The 20,863-nt window shown below is 44.5% G+C and overlaps 1 protein-coding gene across 2 annotated transcripts in view; it reads left to right on the top strand.

The window, feature by feature from the left end:
* Positions 1 to 20,863, top strand: part of LGR6 (leucine rich repeat containing G protein-coupled receptor 6) — a 193,034-nt gene that overhangs the window by 50,841 nt on the left and 121,330 nt on the right. The window lies entirely within an intron of this gene.

Here is a 20,863-nt window from a genome sequence, read left to right as displayed (position 1 = left end):
AAAATAGATGCCATAGAAAAGGGGCAAGACAATAAGCAGCAGAGTCTTGCCCTATCTTTTAAAAATGCCTTCAATCTTAAGAGTTCTAATAAACCTAAAAATATCTAATTTCACATCCATAGGGTCATGTACAAAAGACAAATGTTTATTTGGAACTTGCCTATCACCTGGCATTTTCTCCTTTTGTTCTGCTTGACTTCATCTCAGCATTTTGAGCAACCTGTATAATTTGGAATAAGACTAAGGCTGATCCCACACAAAGTACATTGAGAACAGCCACAGAGAAATTTTTCCCAGTGTGAGAGGGTAGGAAGTGGAAATAACAGAAAACAACTGACGTCTCTTTTAGAAAATAATAGAAAACCAGGGCTGGCTCTAGACTGCCTGGCATCCTAGGCAAGGCTAACTTCTGGCACCCCCCCCCCCTTGCACTGATAACATCACCGAGTCACATGAGGGATGCCCAATTGGGTACCCCTAGAAGGCTGGTGCCCTAGGCAGTTTCCTAGTTTGCCTAGTGGAAGGGCCAGCCCTGTGCAAAACACAAATGTTGTGACACCAATTTTTTTTGTGTGTGCTCTTTCAAAACCAAGATCCATTGCTTCTTCTGGAAGCTGGAGGAGAAAGTGAGTAAGTCAAGGGCATACCTTTCAGCAGTTGGGTCCAGATGTCATATTTTAAGACAATCTGTTCCACATTTGTTCAATTGCTATGGAACTACTGCATCTTTTCTGCATTGTACCCTGGCACATTGCAGAAGATCCTGGGGGCAAATTTTAGGAAGACCCTGAGGACAGTTTTTAGGATGATTTAGATGTTTTGAACTTAATAATAACCCCTTCTGAATCAAGAGTTTTTGACATTTTGAATCACAGCCACACAGCCACATCAGCATCCCTCCCCTACAATCTTTGTATTATACTGAGAATATAGCATAGGAATGGCATGCAACTTGATGGAAATAGCAGCTGTTTGTATAGTATTCCTGCCCAGTGTATGTTGTGACTGTTGCTGTTCACACCAGACCACTCCTTGCCAATCTACCTGGAAGCAGTTGGCAAGAGATCAGAGGTAAAGCCCTGTCAGAACTTTGTGGAATGGGCAATTTGCTTTTTGTGCATTTACATCTGCAGTAACGCTTCAGCAAGGCATGTGGGGGTGGCCTATTCTCTCTTGCTACTAGAAATAGAGAAAAATTGAGGGAAGTTGCTTTGGTTTTCTGTCTCCATAATGACAACACCGACCATTTCCTGACTCTCTCTTGCAATGAAGAGTCTTGGAAATAAGAAGCTGGGATTCAAAGTGTGCAAACACTCAGGGCCTCTTCATGATTGTGGTTTTCATTCAGCCATGATGATTACAGGCCAAGCTGTCTGTGTACACACTGATGGCACATGCCATAATCATCCTAGACTGGCTTTCAGCATGCCACATGGCTTGCTGAAAGTCTGCTGCTAGCACCTCCTGTCATATGAGTAGTGTCACCATTATTCTTTCTAGTAAGCCTTTTAACAGTAATATGACAGGAAGAAATTCAACAGACAGAGCTTTCCCCTTACTGCATGTCTGTGCTAGAAAAGACAACCTGTAGCAATAGAGTTTCTGCCTGTTGAGCATCTCTCAAAATGCCATTTTGAGCCACCATCATGTCTGTGGCAGTTCTTCCATGCAGCTAGTCCAGCTGGAGTAAACAAAACCAGGACAGAAGGGATCACTGGCACAGATGTGTGAACACCATAGTTGCACACCTAGAGCGCATGTAAGCCATCATCCCTAGAGAGGTAAGGAGGTAGCTAAAAAAAAAATACAGAGCCAGTGATTATACAATATTTAAGCCCAAGTATCTTTATTTTACAGCTACTGAGGAACTGTGTGCTAATCCACTTAAACTAGTTGGGGTGGGGAATACCTGCAGGCCCCAGTGAGAGACTGTAGTGTGTACAACACTCTCACAAAAGACACTCCTATGTAAACATGGATTCCTTGACAGTCCTCATTCGTTAAAAGACTGGCCACAGAGCAGAAGGGGGAACTAATGTGCCAAAGATAAGGTGAGTCCCCTTCTCTACCAGTCAAATGGGTAGTGATGCCCAGGTGTCTAGTGATTACAGCTAGGCTGGGTCTTTCCTCAGACTAAGGCAACTCCTTGGACAGCCTTCACAATAGTAGTTAGACATAGGGCTAGCCCTGGCCAGGGGCAGAAGGAAGTAGTAATCCTGTATATGAGTTAGAGTTGCCAGGTCCGACTCAAGAAATATCTGTGGACTTTGGGGGTGGAGCCAGGAGCAAGGTTGTGACAAGCATAACTGAACTCCAAAGGGAGTTCTGACCATCACATTTAAAGGGACCTCTCTCTCTCTCTCTCTCTCGGCTTGACTTCGCGAACGAAGATTTAAGAAGGGTGCAGTAGTCCACGTCTGCTGCAGGCTCGCTGGTGGCTGACAAGACCAATGCGGGACAGGCAGATCCGGCCACAGTGGCTGCAGGGAAAAGTCTGATTTGGGGTTAGTGCTGTAGCAGTGCGATTCTTCCTCAATCTCCTTTTTTCCTCAAGACCAGCTATGCGTGCGTTCTCAAAGGAAGAGACAGCCTGGTGGATGGTGTGTCTCCATGCTTTGCGATCTGAGGCTAGGTCAGACCACTGGTGATGGTTGATGCGACAGGTGCCAAGGGATTTCTTCAACGAGTCCTTGTTCCACTTCTTTTCGATGGCCGGTGGAAAGTTCACCATACAGAGCAATCTTGGGAAGGCGGTGGTTTTCCATCCTAGAAATATGCCCTGCCCAGCGTAGCTGCGTCTTCAACAGCAGTGCTTCGATGCTTGTAACCTCCGCCCTCTTGAGGACTTCAGTGTTGGTCACAAAGTCACTCCAGTGGATGTTGAGGATGGTGCGAAGGCAGCGCTGATGAAAGCGCTCAAGGAGTCGCAGGTGATGACGGTATAAAACCCACGATTCGGAGCCGTAGATGAGGGTTGTCATCACAACCGCTTTGTAAACATTGATCTTTGTGCCTTTTTTCAGATGCTTGTTGCTCCACACTCTTTTGTGCAGTCGGCCAAATGCACGGTTTGCCTTTGCCAGCCTGTTGTCAATCTCCTTGTCGATCTTGGCATCTGAGGAGATGATGCGCCCCAGGTAGCTGAACTGCTGGACTGTCTTCAGAACTGATTCACCCACAGTGATGCAGGGAGGGTGATAATCTTCCTGGGATGCAGGCTGGTGGAGAACTTCTGTCTTCTTCAGACTAACTTCTAGGCCGAATAGCTTGGCAGCCTCTGCAAAGCAGGACGTCATATGCTGCAGAGCTGATACCGAGTGGGAGACGAGTGCAGCATCATCAGCAAATAGTAGCTCTCGGATAAGTTTTTCCATTGTCTTGGAGTGAGCCTTTAGTTGCCTCAGGTTGAACAAGCTGCCATCAGTGCGATAGCGGATGTAGACACCATCGTCATCATCTAGATCTACTGCGGCTCTTTGAAGCATCATGCTAAAGAAGATCGTAAAGAGAGTTGGCGCGAGAACGCAGCCTTGCTTTACACCTGTGCCTATTGGGAAGGGCTCTGAGAGGTTGTTGCAGTGTCTGACTTGGCCTCGCTGGTCTTCATGTAGCTGGATGATCATGCTGAGGAACCTTGGGGGACATCCTAAACGTTCCAAGATTTGCCACAGGCCTTTCCTGCTAACGGTATTGAAAGCTTTGGTAAGGTCGACAAAAGTCACATAATAATAATAATAATAATAATAATAATAATAATAATAATAATAATAATAATAATAATAATAACAACAACAACTTTATTTTTATATCCCGCCCTCCCCCGCCGAAGTGGGCTCAGGGCGGCTAACAGACATGGAGATCCCATGATTCATATAAAACAATGTAAACAATTTTAAATATATCAATTGCATAATAAATTATTTAAAATAGATGAAATGTATAAAATGGGTGCTAAATACTGTAATCATAATATCCACAAGATGGCTAGATGTCCACATGTCAGATTAATCGGGTTCTATATCGAAAGCAAGCTGGAAAAGAAATGTTTTGCAAGCCCTGCGGAATTGGTTCAGGCCCCGCAGGGCTCGCACCATCTTTGCGGCCTTGATTGCCATCTCATAGGACTTCATAAACTTCCTATAAGATGTTCTAGTCGCCTCGTCACGAGTACGCCGCCATTGCCTCTCTAGCCGTCTAAGGCCTTGTTTCAGCTGGCGTAATTCCGGGGTATACCACGGAGCCAGCTTAGTCCGAGGCCGCAGAGGGCGCCGAGGTGCGATCTCCTCGATGGCCCTAGAGAGCCGGCTATTCCAGGTCTCAATCAGGCCATCGAGGGAGTCGCCAGAGGGCCAGGGGTCCCGCAGAGCCATCTGGAACCGTTCCGGGTCCATTTGGCTCCGCGGGCGAGCCATAATCGGCTCCTCGCCTAAACAGGTTTGGGGAGGCATATCTACACGGGCCTTGAGGGCGAAGTGATCTGACCATGGCACTACCTCTGCAGTTATGTCGCTCACTACAATCCCAGCCGCAAAGATCAGGTCTAACATGTGTCCGGCCTGGTGGGTGGGGGTTGCAACAAACCTTGTTCTGTTCCCTACATTTCTCTTGGAGCTGCCTGAGAACAAATACCATGTCGGTGGTGCTCCTGTTAGCTCTGAAGCCGCACTGGCTCTCTGGGAGGAGTTCTTCTGCAATGGTGGGCACCAGTCTGTTCAGGAGTATTCTGGCAAGGATTTTGCCTGCGATGGAGAGCAGGGTTATCCCCCGGTAGTTGGAGCAGTCTGACTTTTCTCCTTTGTTCTTGTGTGTGATGATTGCATCGCGAAAGTCCTGTGGTAGTTTGCCTTGTTCCCAGCAGGTGACAAGTACTTTGTGAAGTGTGCTATGTAGTACTGTGCCCCCATGCTTCCAGATCTCTGGTGGGATTCCATCAACTCCCGCTGCCTTGCCACTTTTCAGTTGCTTGATGGCTTTAACAGTCTCTTCTAGGGTGGGGATCTCATCCAACTCTGTTTTCACTGGTTGAAGTGGGGTGAGGTGAATTGCTGAATCTTGAACTATGCGGTTGGCACTGAAGAGAGCCTGAAAATACTCCGACCACCGGTTCAGTATGGATGCCTTGTCTGTGAGGAGCACTTGGCCATCTGCACTACGCAAGGGACTCTGAGCCTGATATGATGGGCCATATACTGCCTTCAGGGCTTCGTAGAACCCTCTTAAATCACCAGTGTCTGCACACAGCTGGGTTCTCTCTGCAAGCTTGGTCCACCACTCGTTCTGAATGTCTCGAAGCTTGCGCTGGAGGTTGCTACATGCAGCACGAAAGATTGCTTTTTTCCCGGGACAGGAGGGCTGAGCAAGATGTGCTTGGTAGGCAGATCTCTTTTTCGCTAGTAATTCTTGGATCTCCTGATTGTTCTCGTCAAACCAGTCCTTGTTTTTCCTTGTGGAGAACCCGAGGACTTCTTCAGAGATCAACAGGATGGTAGTTTTTAGGTGTTCCCAGAGTGCTTCTGGAGAAGGGTCTGTGGGGCAACTGGGGTCCTCAATTCTTGACTGGAGTTTTGCCTGGAAGGCAGCTTGAACTTCGGCTAACTGAAGGCTGCCAACCTGAAGCTTTCTCCGAGGGATACCTCCTCTCCTGGGTGTGGGTTTAAAGTGAAGACGGAGATTGCAGCATACAAGACGATGATCCGTATGACATTCCGCACTGGGCATTACTCGGGTGTGTAAGACATCTTGAAGGTCTCTCTGGCGCACTAGAATGTAGTCGATAAGGTGCCAGTGCTTGGACCATGGGTGCATCCAGGTTGTCTTCAGGCTGTTCTTCTGCTGAAAGATAGTGATGGTGATGGTGAGCTGGTGCTCCGTGCAGAATTCTAGCAGGAGGCGCCCGTTATCATTGCAGTTGCCAATGCCGTGTTTGCCAAGTACTCCTTTCCAGGCTTCTGAGTCTTTACCTACTCTGGCATTGAAGTCGCCAGGGATGATCACCTTGTCCTTTGTAGGGGTCTTCCGTACGAGGTTGCGTAGATCAGCATAGAACTTGTTCTTTTCTGCAGGATCTGCTTGAAGGGTTGGGGCATACACACTGAAGAGTGTTGCATGCTGCTTGTTTTGAAGTGGGAGGCGCATGGACATGATGCGATCTGAGTGACCTGTTGGCAGGTTTTCGAGTTTGGAGGCAATGGAGTTCCTGACCATGAAGCCAATGCCAGAAAGGCGGCTCTCAGCCTTTGACTTACCCGACCAGTAGAGGGTATAGCCAGCACCATGTTCTTGAAGACTACCTTTCTCAGGGAAATGGACCTCACTGAGAGCTGCTATGTCAATATTCAACCTGAGAAGTTCGTGGGCAACTAGAGCAGAGCGTCGTTCAGGGCGACCACTGTCTACTGTGTCAAGCATGGTTCTGATGTTCCAACACGCAAGCTTTAGTCTTTGCACACTTTGTGAGGCAGGTGCATGCCTTTTCTTTGTTGTTATTTTTCGACCGCAAGTAAGGATGCCCATTGACCGCGGCTAGCCAACTGGGGTGGGGGAGACGAGCTTTGTTTAGGCCACCTTTTCTAGGCCCCTCTCCGTGTGGAGCAAGCAGTGCTGTCCCTAGATAAGGCTGCTTGGTCGTTCAGGGTGCTGCCGAAAGATGCTTTCTTCTCCAGGTCAGCACCAGGCGACCAATACCCTGAACCGCCTACATGCAGGATCGGGACTGCGGCTTCCAGTGGCATCTTCCACCTGCCGTTTCGCCCCTTGCCCATCGCTGCAGGACTTGGTGTGTTGTGGGTTGTGGATGTGGATATGCCCTTCAGGCCTGCGCAGAGGAATTTTTAGGTGAAGCACAGTGTGCGCGGTACTGGCTCCACCCTTTCACCTTGGGGTCATCTGCCATGGCCCAGTAAGCCGGGACGCCGGCAGCGAGTCCTCCAGGTGGTAGGTGTTACATTAACGAGCTCTATCTGCCCGGGTTTGATGTTAGAGTTTTCCTTCTCTTGGCTGGCGGGGTTGGTGAGCCCTGCCTGCCCCTCCGGTTATACCGCCGGACATTCGGTCGCACCATGACGTGGCAAACTCTGTGAGAAACGGGGGGGGACCAGCGGGAAGGTGTTGCCACGGATGCAGTAATGCAGGAGAGGCCATTGCAGTGACCATCTGCCAGGCATAGCCGGACAGTGACCATGCGGCGTTCACTACACCGGGAAGGAGAGGCTATGTATTGCACATACACGTTCCCTGGGGGGGGGGCAGGATACCCAAGAGGGAGCCCCCCCCCCCTAAAGGGACCACACACCTTTTTAATGCTTTCCCTCCATTGGAAATAATGATAAGGGCACCTTCTTTTGGGGCCCATAGAATTGGACCTTCTGGTCCTAATATTTTTGAAACTTGGAGGGTATTTTGAGGAGTGGCATTGGATGCTATGCTGCAAATTTATACTTTATCTCAAAAACAGCGCTCCCCAGAGCCCCAGATACCTGCGGATCAATTCTCCATTATATCCTATGGGAATCAGTCTCTATAGGAAATAATGGAGTACCCAGCAGACATTTCCGTGCCCCCCCCCCAATATGAGTGGTTAATTATGATTACAAGCTGCAATTTTGCAAGATGGCCCAAATCATTCATAAGGTGGGTTTCAAAATTATGAGCCTATCACACAACTAATTTGCCAGAAGCACATTTTGAACCCAGAATCACAAAGGTTATGAAGGCAATCACAATCACTGCAATAAGTATAAAAGACTCCACCATTTTACGAGTGCTTGCTTCTGGAAATGTACCGCATGTGACACAGTAAAGATTGTACATGTGTTATACAAAGTTGAAGAGGACTGCACCAGAGAAAGAGGAAGAATTCCTTCTTGAAAAGCTGGAGGAAGAAAAGCACTATTTCTGTGGACTATTTCTTTAGAGGCCAGAGTTATACTTTTATTATCAAGCAAAGAGACATCAAGTCCAATTATTATATCTGGAAATTAGAAAACAGGGTAACAATTTGATTAATAATTCCTGCAGGAAAATGAGTGCCTATTTGTGGATTAAAATCCTGTATCATCTCAATTTAATTTAGAATTTAGTTCCTGCTGAACTGTTGTCAACAGCAGCATGAAGAAACAGAATCCTGATGTATTTCAAAGCAAGGGAAGTTTATCCACTGAATATAAATGAGAGTGACTGGATCTTAATGCTCCCCGATTCATGGCTCCTGTTACAACTTCCTGGGTAAATTGATTTGTTATTTCAGAGGAAATACATGGATCTGTAAAAGTCATGTTTAGATCCTAAGCAATTGGATCCCCATTAAGAGGAGACATATTTGGAGATACTTGTTTAAAGTAGTTATAGCTTGCCATTTAACACTAGTCTTTGAGGCAGCTAACAAAAATACACTTCAAAGGTAAAATCTAAAAACAAAATAATAAATCAAGTAACATGCACAAACAAAGTCAAAGGAGGACCAAATCTTAATTGAAAGTTCAGCAAGTAGGAAAAGAATCCCAAACAACTCCAGCCAACAGCCAATGCATCTTAATTAGCCAATAGGCAATAGGCAATACTGGTCTTTGCAATGTTTTCTTTAAGCTGTGGAGTCTGGTGAGCAAAAATTCTACTTTGTGAACTACTGGGATTAAAGTTGTGAGCTACTGCATAAAGTTTGCTCTAGGGCCATTTTTCCTGCGCTGAGACAAAAACGTGTGATCTGGAGGCTAAAAAATAGTGAGCTAGCTCACACTAACTCAGCTTAGAGGGAACATTGGTCTTCAGACACCTCTCCCTGTCTCATATACATGGGGACATCTAGTAAATATACTTCCTCTGCATTTCTGAGAAACATCTGAATCACATAATTTACTACTAAATAGAATCCTAAAATCCATCAGAGAGGAAGAACTGGTTAGCTGCTGCATCTTAGTTTCATTTCAGTTCTTTCTCAGATGAAGATCTACATTTATGGTAGGGGAAACTATGGAATTTTGCCTGAGAGGTTCCTCAGCCCAAACCCCCAGACACTGGAGCATTGCCAGCATTGGGTCTGCATAAGGTAGCTGGTATCCTGTTCTTTCTTGGAAATGAAAATGGCAAAGATCCAGTTCTAAGGAGCTGAGAGCAAAGCAATAAAGTTCCTAACAATACTGCCCACACCAACCAAGCGGTGTGTTAATGACACATCTGTGTCAGCCACATATGGAGTTGTCAGGGAAGGCACTGCACTGCCAGCGTACCTCTCTGGCATCACCCCCATACCCAGCCACAGAACAAAATAAGCAGAGGAAAAGAATAAACAGCTCCCTCTGCTGAAGGGAGGACTGCAGTATGTGTACTGTAGTTTGTGGGGATCAAATCTGATCCTTTTGACAGGCAGACAAAGAGAAGGAAGCATAGCCATTTCAACCATATCTAGATACTACCTTAGGTGACTTGGGAGAGGATATCTTCATTGAAAGGTCACAGAATCTTCCAGGCAAGGGTTCAAGTGAAGAGGAAGAGCATCCCCAAAAGCAGCATTTTGCAAGGCAAAGGGGACTAAGGCAGTAACAAGAGTACAAAACAGAACATTCACAAAGGCATTCCTGTATCCCTCCAATAATTTACAGAGGAAAAGTATCCAGGTAGCAGGAGGGAGGTAGTTTGAATCCCACCATAAGAGAAGCTAGGAACAAGTAATACTTAACTTTTGGCCCACAGTAAGTAGCAAAATAGAGAGAGGAGGTAGGAGAGAACCCTTACCTTGCACAAAATAGACTGTTCCTCTAACAACATAGGTAACAGGCCATATCATAGGGCATCTGGAATCCACCATTGGCCCTAGTATCAAAATCAACCAGGGCATGAAGTTCTACATAAAAAAGCATAGAACTGTGGACAATCCCAAAGAAGGGTAATGCCAAAGGATGTTCAAACTCTCGCACCATTGCACTCATTTCACATGCCAGCAAGGTCATGTTAAAGATGCTACACGCTAGGCTTCAGCAGTATGTCGATTGGGAACTATCAGAAGTTCAAGGCGGGTTTCGGAGAGGTAGAGGAACTAGAGATCAAACTGCCAACATTCACTGGATTATGGAGAAAGCATGGGAGTATCAGAAAAACTTCTATTTCTCAAAGATTTCAGGTTTTCACAGCTGGTAACATCATTAGGGTTTGTAGAGTCTTTCGGGATCAAGTGCCGTGTTCTACTGGAGAAAGTTTTCCTTCCAGACGTTTCGTTCTCAGCTGCGGAGAACATCCTCAGTGGCGTTGCAGCCGGAGCAGGCGCTCAGACCTTCTTGGCTGCTGTGCATTGAGTGGGGTTGCCATTTATTTCTGTTTCATTGACTATGCTAAAGCCTTGATTGTGTGGATCACAACAAACTGTGGCAAGTCCTTAAAGAGTAACAGACCACCTCACATGTCTCCTGAGAAACCTGTATAAGAGTCAATAAACAACTGTCAGAACAGGATATGGAACAACTGATTGGTTTAGAATAGGAAAAGGAGTTCAACATGGATGTATATTGTCACCCTGCTTATTTAATTTATATGCAAAGTACATCATGAGGAATGTTGGCCTGGATGAAGCACAAACCAGAATTAAGATTGCCAGGAAAAACATCAACAACCTCAGATATGCAGATGACACCACTCTAATGGCAGAAAGTGAGGAGGACCTAAAGAACCTCTCATTGAGGGTGAAAGGAGAGCACAAACGTAGGCTTGAAACTCAACATCATAAAAACTAAGATCATGGCATCCGGCCCCATCACACCTTGGCAAATAGAAGGGGAAGTTATGGAAGTAGTGACAGACTTCACATTTCTGGGATCCAAGATTACTGAAGATGGTGACTGTAACCATGAAATTAAAAGACGTTTGCTCCTTGGGAGGACAGCTATGGTGAACCTAGGCAGTATAATAAAAAGCAGAGGCATCACCCTGCCAACAAAAGTCCGTATAGTCGAAGTGACGGCATGGCTGTGAGAGCTGGACCATAAGGAAGGCAGAGCACAGAAGAATAGATGATTTTGAGATGTGGTGCTGGAGAAGAATCTTGATAGTCCCTTGGACTGCAAGAAGATCAAATCAGTCAGTCCTAAGGGAAATCAACCCAGACTGTTCCCTGGAAGGTCAGATGCTGAAGCTGAAGCTCAAATACTTTGGCTACCTAATGAGAAGGGAGCACTCACTGGAGAAGATCCTGATGCTGGGAAAGACAGAAGGCAAAAGAAGAAGGGAATGGCAAAAGATGAGATGGCTGGACAGCGTTATTGACGTAACAAACAAATTTGAGCAGACTTCGGAGGATGGTGGAAGACAGGAGGTCCTGGCGTTACTTTGTCCATGGGGTCGTAAAGAGTCGGACTCGACTGTGTGACTGAACAGCAACAAGCATTCATTATGCCCCTTGTAGAGCTGCCATAAAACTTCATACAAACTGTAGTGTTTAAACCTTACAAGCAGCTGAACTACTTGCAGAAAAATTGTTTCCCTGCTCACAGAATGGGAGTCAGACTGTTAGGTGTTTGGGCATAGCCCCTGATTCATGCCTTGAACAGGGCTAACTATATGATAGCCCTAGAAGGAGGAATGGGCACAGGTGATATTGCACCATCAGATGAGCCTGGCATGTTTATTGGCTGCCTAGACCCCAGTTATGTTTAGCATTTTCTTGTGTGACTGTCCTGCAACAGGATTCATAAAATTCATTACCACTTCCTTCTACAGTTCATCCCAGCAACTTTTGTTCTTTGCAGACAATGCAATTTATTACACACCAGCAGTGGCCAGGAGGATTGTGAACTCAGAGAAACCTGATCCATGTTTATATCAGAGCACAACTATGCAGACGGGAACCAATCAGCTTCCTTCCAGTGTGGTTATATGCTTAAAACAGCTGAAATCAATAGGGTAGGGTCTGGCAAAAAGGAGGGAGACCTGCTGGGAGTGGAAGGCCCTTGCTGGAAACATCAGGATGTCACCAGCAACATGCTGACATCAGTCCTGTGCACCCCAAAGTCACATTGGTACATCATCTGGGTATGCTGGGTATGCTATGGCATTTAGGCAAAATTCTATGGCAGGGGTGTCAAAAATGCGGTCTGGAGGTCTAATCAAGCCCCCAGAGGGCTTCTATCAGGCCCTCAAGCAACTCACTGTTGTCCTCTTCCTTCTCCCTCTCTTGCTTCCTTCTGCATCACAACTTGTTTTGCCAGGCTTGCTCAATTGCCCAGGAACTACAGAGCAACACTTGGGGAGGAAGTGGGGGATGGAAAGCTTGCTTTCCCAGGCTCTCTCAATTGCACAGCAGAGCTACTGAGCCAAGCCTTTCTTCCTTCTGTTGGCTGAGGTTCAACAAGCCAGTGCGGTAGATTAGGCTGAGTGTATGTGCTTATGGCCTTTATAAAGTTTATATCTTCCCTACCTGGCATTACATTTTATGACACACATGGTCTGGCTTGACAAGGTCTCATTTATGTCAGATCTGGTCCTCATGATTTCGACACCCCTGAGGCAATCCACTGGCATAACTTCTGGGAACATGAGGAGTGATGTCAGCATGTCAGGTTACTGTCAGCATTCCTTCCCTGATATTTTCTCTCCTGTCAGCCAGCTGGAGGTGGGGGAATGGCAGCCCTAGAGATCAGCAATAATCTGGGGGTGGGCATAGATCCTTAATTACTGAACAGCATCAAAATAGAGGTAGAGATGTGAAGCAATCTATACATTTATTGAGCAGTATCTGGGTGGAACAGAGTTCTGAAAGAAAGTGAGGTGTTTGGGGTCATCAGTTCTCTTGTTCTAGGAAGACTTCTGTGTCTCTGAAAGCTGCATCAATAGACCACATAATCACAGGTCAGAGTGCCCATATCACTGCATGCTCATGATAGGCTTGTCAAACAATTGTCTGTTACGCAATTGGCAATACTGCAGGAGCAGACGAGCACAAGAGAGCTGACAGTATTACAACAGAGCTACATGCACAATTATTGCTTCAGCTGTTGGTCCTGTTGTTGACTTATCAGGTGGTTGGCACTGCACTGTGAAGGGCCATCCTAGCTTCTAATCATTTCGGAAGGTGTGACAGTCTGCTATAAATCAATCAATGTGGATCCACATAGCTTCTTAAGATTGTGGGGAACCACAGTGTGGTGTAGTGGTTAAGAGCAGCAGACCGTGATTGGAGAACCAGGTTTGATACCCCACCTTCACATGAAGCCAGCTGGGTGACCTTGGATCAGTCATAGTTCTCTCAGAACTCTCTCAACCCTACCTGCCTCACAAAGTGCCTGTGGTGGGGACAAGAAGGAAGGTGATTGTGATTTGCTTTGAGACTCCTTTGGGTAGAGAAAAATGGGTATACAATTCTTTTTCTTCTTTGTCTTCAGCTACAGTTGATATAATAGGTATAAAGGCTTTGGTCTGCTGCCATGGGGTAATTTTTATGTGATGGTGAGCAAGAAAACATAGAGATCAATGAGGCAGGTGTAAAATGTAACAAAAGTTTATTTTTGTACAGGTTGTTTTTAAAGAACAGTTCAGCAGCACAAGTCTCCAGACAGTCACAGGAGAAGTCTGGCTTGAGGCACTTAAACTTAAGCTAGTTAATTGTTTCAGATTGAGCTTTAAGTTTCCTTTAATACTCATAGTTACAAACAGGATTTCACTGCCTCGCCATCAGATTGGATCCTTTCATGCACACACACAGGATTCAACCTACACCAGCCTGACCTTTTCCAACATTCACATTAAATGGTACTAGGTCTGTTCATCACCAGCAACAGGCCTCACAGCTGACTATTCTGTCCTTTCCTAGAGGTAGATCACTCTGCCACACTACCAGGCAAAGTTACCCAATCAATTGTCTGTTCTTTTACCAAGGCAGACCCAAACTGCTGCTGTGCTTTCTTGCAACTTTCTATCACCCCTCTGAAAGGTATCTTGATGCTGGAGAAGCCCTTCCATAGACTCAGGTATGAAACAGTTGATAGCTCTTTTACCTTTCAGGCAGGACAGCTTCCAGTCTGTCACAAAAGGCATCCTGGAAAACAGCAAGAGAGACAAGGGCAGGTATGGGTTATTTTCAGCAGTAATAGCAGATAGTAACTGGACTTTAGTACTTTGTACATAGTGTGACTTACAGATTATAGTACTGCCTAAATTAGGGGTTTCTTTTTGAACCTGAGGGCATACCTGGTATTCAAAGGGTGTTGAATGCAAAATGGTTGCCATAGGAGGTGAAGCCAACCACAAAAGTCAGAGAGTGAGGTTATGCATAACTGTGATCATTCTTCAGCATTTCAGACAGAAATTCTGTTTAACAGGATACTTTTTCTTTCATTCACACAATAGGCTAGTTAAGAAACCCTTGTCTGGCCATATCTGCCTTCATTTTGCAGGCATCCAGCATACTTATGTAAAAAAAAAAGAGCATTCTTCTAACTTTTCTTCTTTAGATGAGCCCTTCTGTCATAAACTCAGATGTTTTCAGCCTGCACTGTTTCTTATAAGGGCTTGTGAGAGCTCATTGCACATGTGATATGTACAGTAAGAGAGAGATTCTGGTCAGATTTTAATAGCAATATAAATAATTTTTGAAAAGTTACCAAAATTTGATGTTATGAGCATCTACCTAAATTATATCAATATATCCAAATTGGAAAGATCTGATGATTCCAGCAGAAGTTCCAGTTAGATTCATTAAGCATTTTGCATCATGTTTAGTCAGAATGAAGTCCCACTGGGTTTTTAGAATATCGCTCCGATGTTTGCACTGTCAGCATTACATCATAAACATCAGAAACTCAAGAAGCCCCACTTGGCCCTGCCCACTTTCTAAGAACATTTGGTGGGTGCTAAGAAAGGTGTCAGTAGTTGCTGTGGCACCAAAAGACACAATTCTGGGGACTCCTGACCTAGTTGCTCTTCAGGTTCCTATACTTCCTGCCCTATAGGATGTGGGTGTTGGGAGAGATGTCATTGAATGAATATTTGCCTGTCCTTTTATGGGCATCCTATCTGCATTTTCTATTTGGAATGTTCCACAAAGCTCTGAACTTACAAGGAAGAAGGAAATAGCCATGATTGAAATGGCTGGGAGTTACCCAGAAATGTACTTGTTTTTCTTGTTTTCACCACTTGCATATGAAGCAGGTCATTGCTATGATATTCTGACAGCTTATCTATAAAGATGGGGCTTTCTGTATCATGCGTATGTATCATGTGCTCCCTGTGTGGGAGATACTGGTAGCAACTGTTGAAAAAGGAAGTTTTTGATTCTCTCTCTCTCTCTCTCTCTGTGAAGTGCCATCAAATCTGTTCCAATTTAATGTTCTCCAAAACATCTTGTTGTTAGTAGGTGCTTATTAAACTTAATGGGACTGAAGAACAAACTGCCTAATTACCTTTAAAAATATTGAACCTTTTAAAGTTCTAGTCTTGTGTAAATGCAGTACAGGTAGCCTCATAGTTGATACAGACTATTTGAAAGCTGATTAGTTTCAGGATTTAGAGTAACACATTACAAAGCCATAACAGAAATATGTCATTAAACTAGGCACTTAACATACTTTCACTCCCAAAGCTGCATTTCATACTATTTGGCCTCCCAAAATTGTTTTTATGTATTTATTTAAAATATTTCTGTGCTGCTTTCCCACCCAGATAAAGTTCCCAAAGCAACAATGTGGAGTGGGTTTTTTATTTTTTACAAATACTAGAGATATGTCAGTCCACAAGCAAACCTGGTAACATGTTTTAGAACTGTCTAGTTAATGAATCCTTTTGCATTGTTTTAAGAGCAGATAACTTTATTGACTTTTTTCTTTATCTAATTACTGGATGCCAGAATGGGCACAAATCATTAAAAAAGTGAGTTCCAGCCTATACTTAGCTGAGCGTGGACCATTGCAATCCCATGGCAATTGCAGGAGCAGGGCAGCTGCCATACAGCATGAGAAGAGTGAAGAATGAAAACTGTGCAGGAGAGAAGAAGGGGGAGGAACTGTGGACTTGTTCAAAGAGGGGGGCTGTGCCTGTGATCTCTGGCTGTTCCTAACAAATCATGAGGCAGGCTCATGGGATTAAAAGATTAGGAAACATGAAGTAAAGCATTGTATGATCCACACCTGCTCAGGTGCATCCTTTCTTTTCCTGTTCTAGGAACGTCCCTCCCTGGGAATATTTTTTTGCAAAGTTAGTCAGCATTTCCTTCCTTTTTTCCCAGGACTTTAAAAAAAAATTCCACTCCAGTCTGCTTAGAGTGTTTGTCTAGAGTCAACCTCTATGAAATAGATATCTTTTATCTTTACCTCTGGAGGGCAGTGGAGTTGACGGAGACCACTGAAGCTGAGGAGGCAGCAGTTGGACTAAGGAGTTGTATACAGGCTTGCAAAGAAAGTCCTATACTGAATGGACTTCACCCTGCAAGTAGTTAAACTAGGTGGGAGTTTGTGAAAGTGGATTGTGGATATTTTACAGAAGAAATTTGGCACCTCCATTTACTGATTTTCACCTTTCAGTTCAATGTGTCTACAGTGGCTCACTGACGACTTTCAAATGATAAGGAAGCCAGCTGTCACTTCATGAAGGATGTGAGGATAATTTTAAGGTCAGAAGATGGAAGCAATTGGTGAACTTGAACAAAAATGTTATTCCTTACCAGATATTCTTCGTTAGCATTTGAGGAGCCATTGCTTTTTGATTGATGCTTATTAGCTACACTGTAATTGGAGATTTACCACCTTGTCATTATGATGGTTCAGCTTCCATTTTTGCCTCTTGCCAGTCACAATGATCTTACCATGGACAGAAGTTTGCTAATTTCTTAGAGGTGTGTTAAAGCCTGCAATACAGATAGCCACAGTTGATTCTCTATTCTGTTTGCTGCTGATCCACCCCTGCTTATTGACTAAGCCTTCATGTACATGCATACATCTTCAGTTTGTACCGAGAATAAAACTTTGTCGATCTTCAAGGTGCCACCGGATTCAAACTTTGTTCTAACACAAATTAATGTTTTGCAAAGGCCAACACTGGTCACATCCTCTTAGATATCACCTAACTAGGTTTCATGTGGAAAGTGAAGACATTACTTTTGTATATCCTTCCACACATTACTGCAGCATTATGTCACTACTTTTCTGGTTTGTTGTTTTAGGGTTGGCAACCTCCAGATGTGACTGATCTTCAGACTGTACAGAATTACAACTGATCTTCAGAGTATACAGAACAGTTCCTTGGAGAAAATGACTATTTTGAAGAGTAGACTCTATGGCATTATAGGGTACACAGGCTGTTCTCCTTCCTGTTCTCCCCAGGTACAACCCCTCCCCCCCAAAAAAAACAACTCCAGGAATTTCCCAACCTGGATTTGGCAACACTAGACTCTGTTGTGTATAATTTAAGTTATCCACATGCAGTAGGGACATTAAGCAAAATCAGCACCAAATATAGCCTAATCTTTAATATGGTTAAGAACATAAGAGAAGCCATGTTGGATCAGGCCAATGGCCTGTCCAGTCCAACACTCTGTCACACAGTGGCCAAAACCCAGGTGCCCTCAAGAAATCCACCAGTGGGGCCAGAACTCCAGAAGCCATCCCACTGTAGCTCTCCAAGCACCAAGAATACAGGGCATCACTGCCTGGATATAGTGTTCTATATGGCTAATAACCTTATGGCTAATAATCACTGATGGACCTCTGCTAGATATGTTTATCCAATCCCCTCTTGAAGCTGTCTATGCTTGTAGCTGCCACCACTTCTTGTGCCAGTGAATTCCATGTGTTAATTGCTCTTTGGGTGAAGAAGCACTTCCTTTTATCTGTGAATTCTACATGTTAATTACCTTCCCTCATTTTTTTTCTTCTCCTCCCCCCCCCCCATTGTATTAAATGCATACAGTTTATAATAGTGCATTCTCATAGGATTGGAGTAAGGGTGGGTTGGTAAATAAGTTCACCTCTTAGGCTATGGGATGTTAAGCAGGAGCACCATCCCCAGCGCCCTGTGTCCTAGTTCAAGGGGTGGGGAGCATAATATGCCATCTTTATCTAGATTTTCAGGCTTTCAAAGGTCAAAGCTCCCTTGATTAGATATAAGCTTTGACTCTGGAAAGCTTATACCTTGAAAATCTTGTTTATCCATAAGGTCAATAAGGTGCTAATAATAATATAATAATAATAATTTTTAATTTATATCCCACCCTCCCCGCCGAAGCAGGGACTCATATCTAACTTTTCTACTTCAGACCAGTGACCTAAAAGGATTTCATATGCATAGGTTTTTTCTTTCAGTGGTTTGTTAGTATTAATGCATTTTACCACACTTGAGACTGAAATTGACCTGTACCACAAAAGAAAGTTTCACGTGGGCTAGAATTTTTCTTTTGCTTTCTGTTTGGAGGCTAAAGTATATGTGATTACAGAACACACAATACTGGATCTGCAACCATTGGAGCTGAATGGGGAAGAGAAATAAGCTCTTTCTCTACGTGCTATTTTAATAGTAAATAGTCCTTCCAGAACTGTTGTCAAGCACACATGTAAGCAGACTAGTACCGATATATTTACCCTGTTGGGCAACTAGGCATCTGGGAGGAGGCAATTTGCATCAGGAAAGTGGTCAGGATAGGGAGAGTTAACCCTTCCTCATTCACACCAAAACCCAATCCACCCCGACCCCCAGCTACAATTAACACTAAAAAATCCATGGAAGATTTGAATCATGGCAAGTGTACATTAGAAGTGACCTTGAGGCTGTTGATATCCTAAGATTTAATAAATGCACAGTTGAGATAGAAAAAAAGAATTCTAACTAAAAGCAAATGAAATAAGATCCTATTTATGAGAAGAGAGGGACATCAAAGCACTTGACTTAAGGTACCCCTTGAGGGACAGATGAAACCTGAATCATAAGTTTCCAGGAATTTTGTCTTTGTTTTCCAGTATATACAGGTTTGGGATTCTTATGGCATGCAGAAATTAGGAGTTCTCATGGAAGTTTACAAAACACAAAGGAAGTGAATTAAGGTCTGGAACACCTTTCTCCTAAAACCCTCATGGCAGTGGTGCACCCATGCCAACTTGGTGCTGACACAGCACCAATCAGCATCCTTTGCCTGTTTCACACAGAGGAAATAATTGACAGCAAACATCCATAATCAGCATAGTGATGGTGATAGGACTAGCCAGGGCTTTTCTTTCTTTCTTTCTTTCTTTCTTTCTTTCTTTCTTTCTTTCTTTCTTTCTTTCTTTCTTTCTTTCTTTCTTTCTTTCTTTCTTTCTTTCTTTCGCAGTAATGCACAGGAACGCAGTTCCGACTGGCTAGATGTCAGGGGTATGTGACCTTATATGCAAATGAGTTCCTGCTGGGCTTTTTCTACAAAAAAAGCCCTGGCACTAGCATCCATAGCAATTCTGCCAACATCCAGCAATTATGGAAGAGCATGCCGCTGATATCCCCAGGAGATATATTAGCACAGCCAACTGCTGGCTTCTAAAGTGGCAATGACCCCTTAACCTCATATAGCTGCTGCTGTTGGTCATGCCATAAGCTCAGCAGGTACTTGGTATCATACTGAAAATTGCGTCCTTCGTGGCCTCTCTTTGGGATGGCTACCTGCAGAGAGACTAAAGAGACAGAAGAGTAGTAATAAGCACTGTTTTGAACTGACAGGAAAGAGCAAGTGTCTACATGTGGTGCTCATTTAGGATCTGCACCTCCCTTCCCACCCTTACCCATCCCTTGTGGGCAATGCAATTGAACCATATCTGTCCTGTCTCCTGAGGCTGTGATCCCACTAATCAATGTTCACCATGGGTATTTTGCCTGCAGTGTCACAGATCGGTGGGGTGATTTGTAATAATTCCAGACTGCTTCCAGTGTTCCCACAAGCAGGGGAGAGGGTCACCCCAACACAGGTGTTGCATATGTGGACTAATGTGAATATTATTATGTGTGTTCCTGCCTGGTTCATTGGAGCCTTAAGGACTGAACTTGGGGACTCAGGAACAATGGGCAGCAGGATCCAAATCCCTGTTGCCCTGCTCAAATCACGGGCCCCCTGCTGGTTTGAATGATCCAATGGCGTCCTAGTGCTGGAACCTTGTAGTGTATATATTTTGCCCTGTTGGCCCAGCAAAGTAGTCTTCTAGTTCAGCCGCTACTATGCTGTAACTAATAAAGAGAGCAATGACCACTGCAACCACTTCTCCTCCTTGCATTGAACCCATTATATTATAACAGGATTGTTCTGTCAGCATGGTACTGGGGTGTCCAGATCTGCTGGTCTCCCTTTTCAACTCTGTACTTCTGTACTGCTAGCTACCACTGTAGAGGCTAAGGGTTACTGGGACACAACACAGAGGGGATGGAACACAACACAAGGGGTACAAGGGAATAGGGGCAATGGTTGTGGCAGTTCCAGGTAGGGGTTGACCTCTTTCTTTCATTATCTGTGTGCAGTGCATTGTCCTTGCACCTCATGTTGTGGGACCAGGGTCTTGCTTTTGGCATCTGTGTCCTAGGCAGAGTGCTGTTAGGCAAATGTGATCAGTTCTCTCCTTTGACTCTTTAGGTGAAGGCTCTGAAGTGTGCACAGAGCACAACCTATCATCTGAATTAAAGGTAAACCGAGGGGAGCTAGCATTCTCCACAATGGGAGCAATATAACTGGCTGCTGATTTAGTTAGCATCTTACACTGTGCCAGGAACTGGGGAGGGAGAGGGAGGCAGGGGGACACTTCTTTTTGTATGGGTTTATATGGGATATGTCAGTGTTTTTAAAAATAATTGTGAAAGCCAGACTGAAGCTACTGAGTCAGAATCCACAGATCTTTAACTAGTGGTAGTGCTTTCTTCCTGTGCCAGAAGCCATCAGCATGGG

The sequence above is a fragment of the Heteronotia binoei genome, chromosome 2 (genome assembly GCF_032191835.1).
Source record: "Heteronotia binoei isolate CCM8104 ecotype False Entrance Well chromosome 2, APGP_CSIRO_Hbin_v1, whole genome shotgun sequence".
In the NCBI taxonomy this organism is placed as follows: Eukaryota; Metazoa; Chordata; class Lepidosauria; order Squamata; family Gekkonidae; genus Heteronotia; species Heteronotia binoei.
The sequence above is the reverse complement of the archived record's forward strand: the minus strand, read 5'-3'. Positions and strand labels throughout refer to the sequence as shown.